At 35.2% G+C, this 18,405-nt stretch overlaps 1 protein-coding gene and 1 long non-coding RNA gene across 2 annotated transcripts in view; one reads left to right on the forward strand and one right to left on the reverse strand.

The window, feature by feature from the left end:
• Window positions 1-18,405, forward strand: part of LOC137400183 (methionine synthase-like) — a 109,420-nt gene that overhangs the window by 58,033 nt on the left and 32,982 nt on the right. The gene's annotated exons all lie outside the window — the stretch shown is intronic.
• On the reverse strand, window positions 1,597-14,905 carry LOC137400329 (uncharacterized). The gene is made up of 3 exons (XR_010979258.1): window positions 14,818-14,905; window positions 11,481-11,621; window positions 1,597-2,238 (listed from the first exon to the last, which is right to left on the reverse strand). It is a non-coding gene; the product is annotated as an uncharacterized lncRNA (long non-coding RNA).

The raw sequence follows: 18,405 nt of genomic DNA on the forward strand, positions 1-18,405 counted from the left end.
GCAAAAGTCTCATGAAGTCAGGTTAACAGTTAAATCATGCCAGTTATGATAACTGTCCTTGCTACAGCTGCTAGCTGTTCTAACTATAACCGCTAGCTATTCTTGCTATGACCACTAGCTGTCCTTGCTCTAACTGCTAACTATTCGTGCTATAACCGCTAGCTGTCTTTGCTATAACTACTAGCTACCCTTGCTATGACTGCTAATAATCCAGCTATGTTTGGTCTAGAGTTGCCCCGATTTTGGTATCGGAATCGGTATCGGTGCCGATATGAGTGTCAAGTATCTGAATCGGTATCGGCCGATCCTTTCTTAAAAAATCTGAACCTTCCGATACTTTTTACAGATCAACCATTTAGCAGAAAACTGTATTTTAGCCTGCTATACTAATAAAAAATCATCAGCCGTAAGCTTCTTACTTTTACTTAATGAATTTCAGGCCTGCCACACAATTTATTTCATGTCTATAGCCTGATCAACACAGCGAAGGAAACTTTTTAGCCAGAACGTAAACAAAAAGTGTGGTATTTCCCAATTACAGCGATAGGTTTTATTGCAAGCAATCACGAACAAGATAACAAAAGTGGGAAACAAGAACGCAGTGTAATATTTCTATTTACTAGCATTACGAAAGTAATTTAAACAGTCGACGCATAAAGTTATCCATCTCTCTCTTGATCCTGACGATACAATGGATCGTTTGTATTGTACAAAAAACGGTGACCCCAGTGGCGTATCGGTATGTAGCCTGTCCTCCAACATCTGTTGCAAGGGAATCCCCCTTCAGTACGCTCGGCTACATTGATAATGATGGAAGAAAAGAGACGTCTTACTGAGATAATTGAATCACTAACGGTTTTTAAAAGAAACATTGATTTGCTCTAAACTTATACAGGCACAGCAGTTCATCCAACAATAGAAGAGGGACTTCGTTATCACAGATAGAACTGTACCACTAACAGTAATTACCTTTATTTACAAATTACAAGAAACATGGACTGTTTTGTTACTACATGCACGGTATGTCAGTATGTGAATATGTATATATTTTTTTCCATAAATGCAAACAAATAAATACAATAATATTCATGTTTTCTTTGCATTATGTTTGTATTTGCATAATAAAATGAGCTACTATCTATGCAACACAAAAGATCTGAATCGGTATCTGAATCGGATTATTTTTCAATTAGGATCGGTATATCGGATCGGTATCTGAATCGGCTGGTGAATTTAGAATCGGGGCATCTCTAGTTTGGTCTTCATCAGTTTGCGTTGGCTTTTCAGATACTGTGTGTTTTTCATTTATAGGCCTGAACATTTCAACTTGCTAATAATTAGTTAACAAAAACTGATATTATTATTTCAAGTTTACAGACACATCACACGCTGTAGCTGTCAGAAAAAATTTTTCAACCGCGTGTGACTCGAGTACTGTGCCTTAGGATTGGCTATGCTAGTATCATATCTGTTAAATTCGACAAAGTGCCATAAGTTCTCAAAAATAAACATGGGACTTAGCGAAAGCAAGGAAACGATTGCTTTACGCTGCCAAGGTTGCAGAGAACTCTATTCGTAGGTCATACGATTGCGATGTCTTCTCTTGTTTATTGGTATAACAATAACATTGGAAAGTTATCTGCAGAGAGCTATTATGAATGTAAATACATCGTCTATATATACACACTATCACATATGCTTGTTGGCAAAGCTACCTCTAAAATAAAAAATAAAAAACCTGGTGGTTAAAACTAGAGCTGCTGAATAGCGTATAGTACAGCGTAAAGCAATAGTGGGAGTTGTCTCGCTTGACGGAAAAGTCTCATAAGTGTAGAGCTATGTAGGTTTGATTCTAACTGTCTAGAACAAGCTGCAACTGACATGACTGTTTATAAAACAAACTTTCAACTCCTAGGAAGTATAGATTCCATGATTGAGTTTACGGATTTTGGTACAACTTAAGTCGGCAAGTCAAAACAAAGGTGTGCTAGGCCATAGAGATTCTGTTTGCTGCATAAGCAGATTTAATAATATGCGCAGTTGTGTTGAATTTGAACCCGAAGTTTGGGTTGTTTTTGTCTCGCTGCGGTTCCTGTCAATTTCGTATCATTTGCTAAATTCCATTCCTTTGAGGGCGTTATGTACAAGATCCCATCTTCTGTGGCTCGCTCTCCTGCCTCGATTCGAACTTCTGTATGTATATGTACATTCTCTGTCGATATGCTCCTGTCCCGTTTCCTATCAATAACAATAGTCATGGGTAAATGTTGGTACAATAATTCCACCTCCGTAGACTTTCACACACATCAACTTGTTACTCTTTGAGTTTGGGTTCTTTGACGGCCCTTCGTCAGACCAGTTAGCCGCGTGCTTACTAGGCTTTCAGTTTCACATACCGGTATATCATCATCATGTCCTATGAACTATTAGCAGCTGGATTGCTCATGTGGCTTTCAAAGATGTTTTGCTACATTATGAGAGGTTTTGCAACAAATAAATATTTTTAGATTTAGAAATACTCATTTTACTCGTGAACAAAAAGCTATCCCAATTGATCACTTGCCAGTGTTTAAACTTGGTTCAAAAACTTGTTTTTTTAAATCCAAGTTTTTGAACTAAGTGTAAAAACAACACTGAAGCTTAATAAACCATTCTAGAGCTATTCATGATATTGGGAGTCCTCCCATGTTTTGTGACGATTCTGACGACCCGACGACAGGGATATTTAAAAAGTGACAGACGAGACAACCATTTATCAATGTAGGTGACGATAATTGTGTAAGTAGGATTACTAAAGGTACGGCTACACGAAACGAATTTTTCGTTGGTTCTGAGTTCTGGCCGAAATCACGAAAAACGCAGAATTAATCGGTCGAAAAATCACAGAATTATTTGAGCTGTGCATGCCCACCGAGTTCGTCGACGAAACGCTTTTAACAGAATACTGTAAACAAATTATTAGCGAGCACGATTCTAGCAGCTCTAGCAATTCGTATAGTCCAAGACATGTATCGCGACACACAATAAAAGTACGGAAGCAATGCAACATAGAACACACGATGTAACTGTTTAAGTTGCGCTATTGTTGGTTAGCGAGCACGACTCTAGCAATTTTTAAGATATATGTAGTCCGAGAACATAATGCGACACGCAAGAAAAATATTAAAAAAATTCACCATGGTAAATACGATGCAACCGATTTGATTGCGCTAAAGATGGCATCCACATTTTTTACCACAAAACGGTTGCTTCTAAAAAGGAAATATAATTAAAAAATAAACAATTTGTAGCTATAGCGTCCAAACAATAAATACATACAATAACGCAATCTAAGCAGTTGCATCGTGTGTACTATGTTGAATTGACCTTATAATTTTATTGTGTGTAATTATACGTCTCTTGGACTATACTAATTGCCAAAGCTGCTGGAATCGTGCTCGCTAGCACGATTCTAGAAACGCCGAATAATTCTGTGTGCTTCAATCAGTTCGTGATTTCGGTTAGAACCAGCGACAAATGTGCTACGTGTAGCATAAATCAACACGTTCAACCGAAACTTCACTAGTTTTGGTTTGAAGCATCTGGCCCAGCATTTATCGACTGTCAAATAATCAAAGTAAACGGCAATGTAATGCCACGACATTGACAGCAAATCCGTTTCCTAGTCTGTAACTGACAGTGATTATTAAAGACAATCTCGGTCTATTTTCAGTACAAGAAATGTAGCCCTAAAAACCTAAGACGGCTGTCACTTTTCGCGGCGTAATCAGCAACGCTCCCAAACATCACTAATAAGTTTGTGAAGATCGCTGGTTGAGCCATGCTTTTGGTTAGCAGAAGTTCGAACTGAGCAAGTTTCAGGTTTTTAACGCGACCCAGTACCACCAGAATAGATATTTGCATTAAAATAACGAATGTGAAGGAAGATGTTGTTTTGGTTACCAACTTGAAAAATGTGACAGTGATTGTAAAATTGACGACAGTGATTTTAAAAGTGACGACAGTGATTTTAAAAGTGACTATTCTGACGACGACTTTGTGTGGTAGGACCCCCGATATTATACGAAAACTAAAGAAAAAGGCTGAGCCTAAACCTAAATATCGTTTTCGAAAAATTTCTGGGTTTTTTCAAGGTTCAATCGGATCATTATAGCCAACTTAACTATTTACAGTCTTTCCATAAATAAATAGTTGAAAAAAGAATGTTTGTTGGCCGTAATTGTAAAAAAGTGAGTAGACAACTCCTAATTGTTTGTATGCTTATTCAAATATTTTTAATCGTAGTATGTTCACCCTGAGTAAACAACTCCTAATCTCTGGTATGAATATTCAAATACGAGTTGAGTTGTAATAGATGTGATATGATGTTAGAGATTGTAACATCACCCCCTTGTGTAATATCACCCCCTTGTGTACGAGTTAGTCTGTTAATAGTATAGCAGCGGTAAATGATTTGCAAACGTGTCTTTTTTCTCTCATTTGCGATTTCTAGCGCTAATGCTCAGAAAATAGTGTTTTAATTGATTATGAATCCCTTTGATACCATATTACAAAAATTAATTTGTTATAGATGGTTTTAATTGTTAAAGCATTAAATCAGCCAATTAATTCAGCTCATGCAAACTTGCAAAGCAAAAAGTTAATTGGTTGACCGCAAGCCTTGTAACAAAATGGCTGCCTGTTTCTGTTGGCTAACCGTAATACTTAAGTACATGTATAGCACATTTTCTTAAACAGATTTATACTTTTCACTTTTAATTTATAAAAAGATATTTGCAATAATCTAAAAAAAAATTTTGGTAAAGGCGAAGGCAAATTCTTCAAAATTCTTGACCAGCCAGCCAAAAGTAGAAAGGAAGCTTAGGCTATGCCTTGAATCGCATTTTGCAATAGAACTAGGAACATTCTGGTATATTAATTATTACTTATATATATAATAATTAATTAATATAATATCAGAATATAATTATTATATATTAATTATATATAATTAATATTTTATTTATAAATAATATATCAATTATACATAATAATTAATATATCCTGGTATATTAATTAGTGGAATGCTGAACTCGCAGTATTTCTATAGCAAAATAAGATTCTCATATTTCAATAGCAAAGAACTTGGTTAAATTTGAAAAACTATATTTATATATATTAAAAAGGTTTCACTGTACAAGTCCAACCATGGTCAAGTGGCTGTGGAAGGAAAAAAGGTTTCAGGTTAGAACAAGTCAAGCTGGTATCGAAGTGCCTTTTTCTTCCCCCCTAAAATGTTTGTTGTTCTGCTCAAAGTACTTTTGCCCTGACACTGTCGGCAAACTAATTTTTGTGATAATTTATTATCTAAGAAAACTCTGGCATCTGACACTTTCTCTATTCAGTCTAAATAAACATGTGATTCAAATATTCTTTGATTGTTTTGCATTTTGAGATTGTCTTATGTTGAAGCGAGTAATCTTGAATGTACACGCGATTTTTAATTCGTTGCAGATACCCTAAAGCAATAATATTATTTCAAGTAATTATTTATAGTATTAAATCCGATGCATTATAAAAATTATGCAAAAGGTAGGTTTAAAATCTAAGTTATACTTAAAAACTAAATTAATAAAGTAATGACAAGTAAAAAGAGGTTTTTGTTATTGTGGAGGCGTGTGAACAAAAAATGTAGACTCAGCAATGCTTAGACTTAGACTCAGTGATGAAGTAAGTGATAGAAATATCTGGCGTGACTTACTCTATTTTACACTTGATATAGTTTAAATTGGCTTAATCAAAATTTTTTTAATCATGTTTCGTGTTTTATTTGTACTTTTTCCAGCCTTATTACTTGTATTTTAAAAATTGTAATGTTTGAAAAAGCTTCAGATATACATTGGAGTTTAACTTGTATGTTGAGACAGACATTTGCTCAAATTTGATTTGAATTGTCAAAAAAAATCTTATGGGAAGGTGGTAATAGATTGAGGTTGAATTTGTTGAAGGTTAGTGAATAAACTTGAGCTACCTCGCAGTGAATTATGGAGTTGTCTTCTTTGATGCATCATGTTTGAGAAGACAACTCTGGAATAGCAAGTTTTACTTCATCCTCACAGCTTTTTCAAGTCAAGTATCTTCACATACACAGCATCGTTAGGCTTTGAATTTATTTTATATCAGTGATAACAATTCTTATATGTACCATTTATAACAATTTGGTAATAAAGTAGACGCTCCTATAACATAAAACTCCCATAACTCCTTTATTAAACGTAAATGATTTATGTAACGTTTTTGCATCATATTACGTAAGAAATTCCATATAACATAAAGCTTCAGGTCAGTGCAAGTTGTCAAGTTTGATTTGAATAACGAGAGTCTTATAGTTAATCTCTTCTATAAGAGAGGAAATGATATATATGGCTATCTCTATTATATATATGGGTACCCTCCCAGTCTAGTGGGCACCCTCCCAGTCTAGCGGGTACCCTCCCAGTCTAGTGGGCACCCTCCCAGTCTAGCGGGTACCCTCCCAGTTTAGCGGGTACCCTCCCAGTCTAGTTCGCCGCTAGAGATCGTAGGGTGTGCTGATGAATTCCAGGAAATAAGTAGATGCACAATTATTCATAAATACTTAGAGGTGATATGAGCAGGTCTTAGAGTGTCTGTCAGCACTCTGTCTACTAATCTGAATGTCACGAGTTGGCGTCGCGTTGAAATCAATCTTTCATTATAACCTTTTACCCTGACTTTGGAAAAACGGAAGGACAGACAGATACCGCTTTTACGATAGTAAATATACATATATATTTTTCTACTTTATTTTAAATATACACAATATTTCATTTTTCTTCTTACCACCGTAGACTTTGCTGTTTAAAGAAATCTGAAAAAAATTATTTAAATCGACTATGAAAATCTGCGTTCCCTAACTTAACGTAAAATTGCTGTAATCATGGACACTAAACAAATGAAAGTGATAACAAATGAGAAAAGTTTTTGACATGAGCAAACCAATAATACCACAGTTATGGTACAGCCATTAAATAAAAAAATTAAGTTTAATTTTTTCCTATTTGAAAGGCTAAAGGGGTAAGTTTGGGACGATCTTGGAACAGATTAAGCAACTGGCATGTATTTTATTGTAGGCCGACATATAACGTAAAATCCCTATATGGTGAACGTTCTCTGAAAGTATTATTTAGGTTGTAGAGGCGTCTACTGCAGTTAATATTTTAGAACATTAGAGCCTGTGGTATTAAAGTTCAACTTTGGGTCATGACTTTGCTGACATATGGTCTCATATTTTTAATAGCGGTCTTTAGATACCGTAGAAATAGCTGTAGCGTTTATAATAGATTGAAGTTGATATTTGTTAGGCTATAACTCAACTCATTCATTACCACATTAAATTCTGACTGAATTGTTATTCTGACCGAATTAATTCAAACAAATTTTCAAAAAATCGATATACCGCTAGTATTTATGCAGTTATTGTTTTACTGTAAAATGCATCTTATTCAGAACAAAGTTCTCTACAAGATGAGTATAAAATTGTTTAGTAAATCCCACTTTTGCAAAGTTTTTGACGCTTCCTCTGCATTGAAAGAACGCGGTGAGTTTATTATTGCCATGACGATAGCGATTTGGTTTTCCCGTTTTGAAAAATGATTAGAAATGGAATTGCTTATCAAAAATATTTTCTATTGGCTGCATGGGATTGGCAACAAAGTTGTGATTAGTTTGAAATAATTTGAATTAATTTGAATTAGCAACAAAATTTGATTAGTCTAACTAATGTGTAGGCTTCGTAATAAAAAGAAAAGTCAAACCCTATTGATAAGCCAATACATTGGCTTACGGTCTGGACTTCTATTATCGCAAAAGCCGATACATTGGCTTACAGTAGCGAAAGAGTTAAAAACATAAAGATTAACTTGAGAAGACTGACCAGTGTGAGTTTATTTCATGGAATTACTCTAGCAGACATTAAACTCCTTCAAATTGTGGTTAACAGTCAGGGGAATCAATTAGGTTTAATTTGCACAAGGAATTCATCATGTAGAACTCTTTTTATACACTCCTGTTATCTCTATCAAGCTTTGTGTAGGCAGCAGATTTGACAGCTTTTTAAGTTTGTTGTCGCTCATTTATGGCACCTGAGTGTTGGGATTTCTGTGGTAGGCAACTGTTACTTTCATCCATCAGTATTAAAGACCTTCTCATACTATCTACTTGTTTAGTAGGGGCTCTACAAATGATTTTATGTGTACTGCTGTCAACCATATGATTGCTGGATTTGTAGAATAAAAAAGATATTAGCAGCTAGCTTTACAAGCGCCATCGGATTTATATATTTATCTATATATCAATCTCCAATTCTGTTGTTCAGTGTGTGCAGCTATAGTTATCAGAAATCTAGGAAAAAGATCCGTTTCATGCTGGATTTGATATCAGAACCTCCCATTCACCAGGCGAGAGCCTAACCAATTAATCTATACGAGATGCAATGAATTCATTAGGCAATATGAGTCGAGGCGTTATGTCAGTTAAAATATGCATAGCACTCAGCGTTATGCAACATCACTAAAGCTTGCTCTCAAGGCTTATTAGTAAGTGTAACAATACAGATAGTAGCTTACTCAAATTAGTCATTGGCAATGTGCCAGTCTAATGGCAAGTGGCAGGCAACTACATTACCTGCCACTGTTTATAAGCTATTTTTAATACCCGTGCAACGCCAGGCATTTGACTAGTATATATATATGTGTATATATAAATATTACGTTATCAGCAATAAAGTAAAGATTTACTCAACCAATGGTGAACACTTTGCTTCTGAGCCACGAGCATATAGTTCACTGCTGTCAAGGCCAGAGCTTTCTTATCAGGTGGTAACTAGTGTATCACCCTTAAAATTCATGTTGTAGCCCACGAAATTAATTATCAACAGTAAATCAAGTTAGCTAATTGTTTTCCAAAAGAAATGAGAGGGACTCGAGGGAGAGGAACAAAACATCTGGCATCTACCATCAGAGCCGGCAGATTTCTGGCAGTAATAAAAAATACATCAACATTCCAGTTTCATAAATGACTAGACAGCTTGTAAGAAACTGGATCAAACGTCTTGTAGTTGCTATGACACCAATGTTGTTATTGAAATGGCTAGAGAACCATTTCAGTTCTTTAGCCGGCTAAAGAAACTCGGGAGTTTCATAAAGTTGAGTATGCTTTTATTCTTTGGTTTCAACCAAAATTATTTATATTAATAAATCACATATGACATCTGTCTGTCTGGTAGTCACATTTTTGTCCGGATTTTACCCAAACATGACACGCATACTGTAAAACCTTTAGTTGAATGCCCTGGCGCTTTATTTTTCAACCCTTCCTCTATAGCGCGGTAAATTGGAGGCGGTGTTCAAATAGAGGCTGGTGTTCAATTAGAGATTTTACGGTATGTTCCGTACCTTTCCACAAGTCACCAAAAATATTTGGTTTCAAAATGCCTTTTGATTCTTGAAAGTCTGCTTCGGAAAAACGCACCTGCGGGCTACCTGATTGAAAATGAAAAATGTTTCAGGGTGTCCCAGATTTATTGCTATCAAATAGTCTGATCGTTGGTCTTTAAAATAGAAAAACCAAAATTTGGCTTTTCTGTATTTATCGACATGCCTATGGATCATTTGGCTTTAAGCCATGATTGTTTTTATTGAGACACTAAACGGCTAAAGTATACCTTTGCATAGAGTTAACATTCGTGTATCCTATAGACTCCTGTGTTATGCTCTGTTAGCAACAGTATTGTTATTAATACGAGGTCCATGTTTTCCGAAAGCTGCTAAAAATGTGTTATACCTTTTCAGAGCCTAAAACAGCTTAGTAACTTTTTCACCGCCATAAAATGTATAGTGTATTGTCTGGCTTTCATGATGGTGAAGAATATTTTTGGAGTTGCTAAATATTTTATCATGTAGCAACACATATTTTAAAGATTTTGAAGCACTAGTTTATCTGCTATTCGCTTTAAACACAAGGCATGGCTTACTCGTTGGCAGCGATAGGGTTGGCAGCATTCATGAAAGGGAAATAGTGCAGTAATGACGTAATGATGTGGTGAAAATATGCTTTGTTAAAATGAGGAATCGCTATATAGCAGCTGAAACCCAAAATTTCCTTTTACCTGCAATAACTACAATAAAACCTTTGTAGAACTTATTGTAGTCTGTTTAGATACAACTGCATTGTCTTGTACCTGTCCTGGTCAAGAACTGAATTTACTGGGATAGGAAATTTTATGACCTCGCTATAAGGTTACTTATCAGTGTATGAAAGTGCCCTAGTTACAAAGGAAGCCAGTGAGTAAACTTGGCTCAGGTTCCTTAAAAAATACTCTCAACAAGGATTTTTGTGTTTAATTTTTTGATTTTTGAAAATACTCAAAAGCAGAAATGAATCACTGGATGTTGTTCCAGCTATGTTTCTAAATACCAATGAAAAGTGTAACTTCTTGCACAGGTTTTCATTTTTAGCAAGTAAAAAGATATTTGCAACAATCTAAAACTCCTTTTTGTTCTTGTGAAAGAACAGACAAATCTTTGACCAGTTTAGGTCATGATTTGACAGTCTTTGGATATATTTTTTACCAAAAACTTTCGGAATAGTGTTCAACCTGCTTGGAACTGTTATAACAAACATTTCTCAACTGATACAACTGTCCTTGTAGTACAAGATGACGATTTGTTTTTATAGTAATATATGTTTGACCTTTGAACCATTTATCTTTATCATAATAAAAGCCCAGTCTGTCTGTCCATTTGTCCGTCTGTCCATAGCCATGGTTAGAGTTTGGAGAAAAAAATATTACATCGTACAAGATCTGAACTCACAACTTTTTGCATGGTAAATCGGTGCTATGACAACTGCATCAATTGACCACCCACTGACATTATGGAATAATTGTACATATAGTTATTACACCTGATGATCTCTCACAGCACCCTAGACTACCAGGGTACTAGTATATAATATATATAGATACCACACTAGACTGCCAGGGTACTAGTATATAATATGCATAGATACCACTAAATGGCATTTCTACCCTAGACTACCAGGATGCTAATAAATGTTATACAGTCGTCTATATTATAAGCTACAGTATCAAGAATACGTGACTTCTTATTTCTCGTTCCTTGTAGATAGACAGATAGGTAGATACATTGATAGATTTTAACTCTATTTATACCGGTCAGTTCGGTTTAAAGCGAATTAGACCATGAGACAAAAACTAAAACGAAAAAATAGTAAAGTAAATAATGTGAATTGTAGATGAGAGCTCCTATGTAAAAAATTCCCATTAGCTGTTGCATAACAAGAGGTCAGCTGTAAACACAGCTGTCAACTAACCAATGGATTAGCACTGGACTGTAGGACTTGTCTGTAAATGACACCGGAGGTGAGATTCTACATTGCCCACCATTCAGTTATGGACTTACATGACACTGGAGATAACACTGTACGAAGTTGTATTGAACCATCGTGTCGCTGCAGGCTAGGCAGTCGTAGTAGCAGGAGCATTTGAGTAGGCCTCCGGGTGACACTGGACATGGCATTCTCATCATCTCGCATCCCAATATCTATAAGGAGCCCACAGAAAACCATAGTCTAAAAATCTATCTTTAAACTACCTCTTTATTTACTAAAAAAAAGTCCAAGTAAATGACTGTAGGTAGACGAATCAGTGAGCAGAGTTTAAATGAGAACAACCTGAACAATATTCCCAGATCTGCTGTCTATTGTGTATATAGCATGCAGTACTAGATCTATAGATTTAAAGTTATTCCCAGATCTGCTGTCTATTGTGTATATAGCATGCAGTACTAGATCTATAGATTTAAAGTTTTTTGCAAGGAGATGATATCTCATTTGTCTAAAGATTAGTTTCTGCTATCTAGCAATCTTAAATGCTTGCTGCCGGAAGCAGACATTACTAGCGATAGAAATTAATCCATCGTCCTGAATTTTTCTCAGTCAAATAAATGTTCATAAACAAGTTACATTAGGTTTCTTGCTAATATGTTTTCTATAAATTTCGGTGTACAAGTTGACACGGTGTATACGTCGTAGTCTAAAGTTTGGTTTAAAAATTCTTTTTCTGACATGCCGTATAAGTCGACCCCCTTATCTAGCTCAAATCGTTTAATCGTTAATAGGTCAGTCGGCATCAGAGGCGGGCGATGCATAGCTGAGGAAATGGCGTTAAAGAATGCCATCAGCAAAAATGCCCATGTTTTTTGCGCCGTCGGCAATACATATGACAATTAATAAAAGAACGAGATGCGTCAGATCTAGTGAAGACTACAAGGCACGAAAAACAATACTTCACCATTGTATAGGTCCACCCGCAATGGAATGAAACCGTCACCTTTGATAATATTTACGTATTTAATGGGAAAAGCCATGCCGCGAAACGAATTTCTGTCAGGAATCGTGATTCATGCACAAGAAAAAGGATGGATAGGCGATAGTAGATGTATCAAATACATGTAGATTACCAAAGTATGGGCTTCTAGGCAGAGACCACCTAACAAGCATTAAATTCGAAAAAAAAACACGTTATTCCAGAAGAGAATCCTATCGATGACAATTTGAATAGTGAAGAATGGACTTTGTGTCTGATCCATCTCATGTTGAGTATGATTACTAGTATTTTACTATTTTATAAATAAATATATATATATATGTCATATCATGTAATTTTTATATATTATGTAATATATTATTTTTATTTAATTTTCTTTTTGAAGTTGACTTTCACTACAATTCGTGTCATGAAAAATGTGACCACCATGTACATCGAGGATGGATTTTTAAGCTTGAAATTTCGTGTCAAATTTTCGACTTAAACTCCGGAATTTACGGCACTAGTTCTCTTGTACGGCTATCTTTGCTTAGTAAAGTTTAGCTTGTTTATAATTAATTTTATCTTATGACTTATGGATGCTCTATTCTAAATTCTGTCGATTGGAGTTCAAACTGAACAAAACGTGACATAAGAACCTAACAAACTGCATAATAACAACTCCCTACTATAATCCGTTTTAAAGCCAGTTAGGATTTGTCTCTCTTGCAGTGCTTTTTGGCCGATGGTGCATTTGAATGTTTATGACTGCATATTTGTGTTGTTACCTATGCAACATTATATAATACTGCACAAATATTTGAATAATTAGCTGCTTTTATATATCTAGTTCAGCTAAAATGGTAGATTATTCTTGTACTGTTTTTGTAGTGTTTAAATCTATTTAATAAAAGCCATTAAAAGCTGGCTGATTTTCAAGGCTGATTTTCAAGGCTGATTTTCAAGGCTGATTTTCAAGGCTGATTTTCAAGGCTGATTTTCAAGCTGTTGCAGCAGCGATAGACAGTAACTGCTGGTATTGGTAGAAGCACTCATCAGATTTGGATTCCTTTGCAATAAATATCATAATAATTAAATACAATTAAATAATAATACATCCAATAATAATACAATAAATTAATACTTTATTTTTATTTCTAGTAAGATTGTCTCATGAAGAATATTGTGATATCTTAAACGAAACATGCGAGGTTCTCAAATAAAAAAGCAAGGTTTTATAGTTTGACAGCTAGATAGTCATTTACATAACTGTAATGACATCAATTTATCTTTGTAGCATAACTGTGAAACTTCTCACTAACAGTAATTTCTAAGGATTATAAATTGTTCCAATAGTAAATTAGTTTTAAGGTGAAGTTGTTTGCCACATAAGAATTTTTACAGATTGCAAAAACATTTTGTTTTGCCTATAGCGAATGTTCCTATATGATGCAGGTGCTAAGGCTCCATTCTAAGGTTTGTTAGCAGAATCGGTGAGAGATTTTTTATTACAGCTTCATAATCTCTGAGTTGTTGTCGAAGTTTAATTTATTTGATAAATGCTTGCTTTACTTGATGTACATTACTGCCTGTTCCAATTTACGTATGGTTTTGTAGCCCGAAAATACAGTAGATATTGATCTAAATATGAGACACTGTTGACACGCCTAACTAATGTAGTTGCATATAGCTAAAGAGTTCACAACTCCATCCTAGTTGTGACATTGATACCATTGTACATTTTATGCTGTCACTCCAATTTAAAAGTTAGCAAAATTTATAATGCATGCTTTTTATTGTTTCGAATCAATAAACGAATTTAAGTGGTGTCCAAAAAATATGTTATTTTCTGCTAATCTGGGAACATAAAAATATCTGTCTTTTACTGTAAACTTTAAATGGTTTTATAGGCAGCTGATCGCTCGGTAAAAGTGAAACTAAGTGCAAAAAGTTGGAATATTGTTCAACATGAATTAGAAAATATCATTCTGCAGTTCATTCCGAAACAATAAACAAGCTCAAATAGTAAATTGCTTTTTTTATTAATTTTCTTACCTCCAATTTTGTCCCTCAGCTAGATAAAGTTTCTTTTTCAGCTATAAAAATCTGAAAATTCTAGATAACGTTTGGTATCTTTCAGCAGTCTTGTATTATGATGATCGCACTCCATATTTTTTGCTGCCAACTGGTACCCTTTCACAAACTGCTCCCTGCGCTGTACGTTACATAATGACCTCCAATGACTCATAAGACATTGGCATCATTTCTTAGCAGCTCGTGCAACAAACCACAGCCCGGTTTAGCCATTAATTATCGTTATGTAATAAACACCCACCCACCGATGCCAGACCACAAAAATTCCTATTAGCCGTTGCATAACATGGGGTCAGTCGTTAACACCGCTGTCAACTAATCAATGGATTCCGACTTACCAAGACACAGAGTATACTGAGATGCACTTGCGCTCTTGCCATTCTGTCCTTTCCTGAGTCCTCAGTACAAATGCTCTTGTCAGCGAACATCAGATGAGAATGAAGTGTATTGCAAGAATTGATAACTCAAATGCCTGGCTGACGTTCGGTGCTGACGTTCGGTGCCCAATCAACTTGCATTCTATTTATTGCTAACTGCTATTGTTTTGATTTTTATTGCGATTTCCAAGATAAATCGAGCATTAGACATCAGTGTCAAATATCTTCGCTGCTGATTACAATGGCTGGGCATCATTTGTAGATTGGTATTTGTAGATGGGGATTTACGATTAAAACTGGCAGCGTAACTTCCATGTGGTAGCGGAAGCATATACCCAATTAGACTTAGCCCTGAGTCAGAGCCAGGTTTAATTTTTAATACATTTTTCTCTTTCAAGTAATGTATATGTTCTTTTTATTCTCAGCAAATTCGTAAAACATTTTTCATTGAATTAAATATATCCCAATAATGTATGTAATGAAAATTCATGAGGTCATAGAAATAACTTTAAGCACGTTCCTCGAGATTGTTTATTATGTTTTTATTATATACTTCTATCTACTCTTAGTGGTTGGTTGGTACCCAAAATCTAGAAATTATGTTATAATAAATGTATGTTGGTTAATTTCACGGATACCATGATGAGACTGTTCACACTAGTTATCACAAAGTGAGATATTTTATAATACTTACACATAAGATCCATTCCCTGGCTATTTTCACAACTCATTTAATGCTAACTTATATGCTTTATATAATTTCATGGGTAGCTGATGCAGTTTTTTGATGTTATAATATTTCATTCATTTTTTGCGTATTATTTTAATCAAAAGCTTAGGTTAGTAATATTTTATTGCGCAATGCTCTGATATTACATGATGATATAGATCAGGTAGCTATATTGTTTTGGGGTATATTCATTATCATGTAATAATATGTTTGTTATGTAATATACCACATTTATTAATGGCTCTCTGCCCAGGGCAAGATGATAGATATTCCCAGACCTAAAGTTTTTAAGCGTTAATTTCAGAACAGAAAATTTATGTTATGTAGATATTTTTAATATAATTTCTTCAGGTTTAAGGATGTATTGACAGTGCTCTGGTTTAAGTCTGTAATTTGATGAACTCACAGCCTGCAATGGAACTGGGCTTAGAATCATGGCCGTAGTATCTCTTTTATTTATCCCCCCATATACATGTACTTCCCCCCTAGTTGCTAATAGCCTCTGCGCTACAATATCCAACACTGCATTATTAAATTGGTTTGTGTCATTGAGTTTTTGCTGCCTTCAGCTGCATGCAAAATAGGTTTCGCTGTGTAGATTTAAACCTCAATCAGCGCAATAAATAATCTATTTAATGTAAACACATTCCCAAGTAAATATACCCTTTAGTTTTATACAATATTATTGTATTATGTCAATAACAAATAAATATGCAATAGATTTAAATTTAACAGCATAAGCGCGCGTTAACAAGGCCACCTTGACATGTTATGAGATGTGGCATCAGGAGGCAGCAAGTAGCAAATCATAGCATTCATCTCTTTCTTGTGGCATTGTCTAGCAGTAACCTAGGGCTGTCACGATACTCCCGTTTTTGCCTTCATTTATGAAGCATTGGACACCCGATAAGTTACCAATAATAGCATTTGCTTTAGCAATAACACATCACTATATAAAAAGTACAGATTTTATTTTGGTCTGTCTATCAGACTGTATATGAGCACAGGCTTCGCTCATGCTAAATTTTATTGCTCATCAAATCCAACTCACCTAAGAACAGATCCTTTCATTAGACGCCCATTTTCCACTCCTCTGCCTTCTACGTGTTTTGTTAAACATAATTATTTGGAAGCTTGGAGGTAGCTGAGGGCACACACTGGCACATCGCTAGAGGCTCCATAAAGTGTTGAGAGATAGGTTTATTGTGACAGCCATCACAGGAAGCTGGTAAAAGTGAAATCGTTTCACTTCAGTTGACCGCTGCCGCTGTCACACTCATTACATTTTTCTACCCTTGAGATCTGATGTAAGTCAGGTAGAGTGCTTTCATGTACTCTAGAGGTCTTTTCGAAGCTGTTTACAACAGACACTGCTGCGTCTCTCTTGACTTTTGTTTTCCTCTTTACCCCTTGTAATCCTTCCAAAGTCCTTAAATCGTCATAATAAAGCCTGGCGGGCTGCCTCATAAGTTACTGGAGCTCCAGGTTCGGAGACAGGCTGTCTTTGGCTCCTTCATGCCTGTTGGTTGTCATGATCACCGTGTTCCAATAAGCTTGCCCGAAGCACCCCCCAACACATGAACTGCTCCTAATCAATACCGTCGACTCTCTACTTATGATTATGTTTCAACATTAATTTTATATATTTTTATTTAATATATTTGTTTTAATGTTTTGTTTACTTTCCCGCAATTATTATTAAGGAGCTATTATAGTGATTTCGATGAAAATAGATTAAACGATTAAATTAAAAGTGTATAATTGTAGCGCTATTTATTTCAGCATGCGCTGGTTTTAACATATGAAACAAATTTCGGAAATAATTAATGTCCTTTGTAGAAGGTTGATTTTATTTTCAAAGGCAAGCAAACCTCCTCTACACTAGGTATTATTTCTAGGGCTACGTTCAAACTGGTATGCATTCATATGGACACACCTTTCTGTGTGCTATAGCGCTCTGAAGTGTCGGACATATGTTTATAGTAGAATATTGTTGATAGTTTTATAGACAATATATTTTATTCTAAGATATAAGTTCTCATACTCTGAACATTTTAAATTCTGTACAGCTTATCCAACTCAATAATAAATGGACAAAAACACCCAAGGGTTTATATCAGCAGATGTTGTTTGAGAGACAAGTTGGAATGTGAGTTGAAAAGCTTAAAATTCAACAGCCTCAGACTTCATTAATTTGTTTTATTGAAACACCATGACTCTTCAAGTTTGTTTGGATAATAATACATTATTTTAGTCAGTGTCATTTTTGCTTCATGTGGTTTTTGACAGTTTTTTTTCATCATTCATCTACTAAAAAATGCAATCAGTTTAAAATAAGTAGTAACACATTTACTTTTGTTAACTGCCGGTGCTTTTTGACAATTTTGATTGGATGATAGTTTGTGAAATTAATACTAATTCCGTTTCTAATTCACTTCACTCAAATTGTTTATATAAGAAATGCTGTTTGATTTCGTTTAATGTTACACCCATTGCAGACTTTGATCATGTCTGTTCAAATAACAGCTCTTCAGCAATGTCATTTCAGGCAGTCGCGTGGCCATATCTTTAGTCTGTTCTTCCCATTGCCCACATTGACATCTATCGTCAATATGCTGCTGGCATGCTTCGGCTTTTCGGTTCGTTGAAAGTTGCCAAAACTTGCTCCAAGTCCAATTCCTTGGTGGCTTAAGGCAGGTTCACACTATATCGCTGTATCGCGGCGTTGATGCCACAATACTTTGGTGATCGTCCATGATAACCATATTCACACTATCACATACCCATCCGCGTTTGCATCAGAAAATACTCCGTGACGT

Source organism: Watersipora subatra, chromosome 7, assembly GCF_963576615.1.
Source record: "Watersipora subatra chromosome 7, tzWatSuba1.1, whole genome shotgun sequence".
In the NCBI taxonomy this organism is placed as follows: domain Eukaryota; kingdom Metazoa; phylum Bryozoa; class Gymnolaemata; order Cheilostomatida; family Watersiporidae; genus Watersipora; species Watersipora subatra.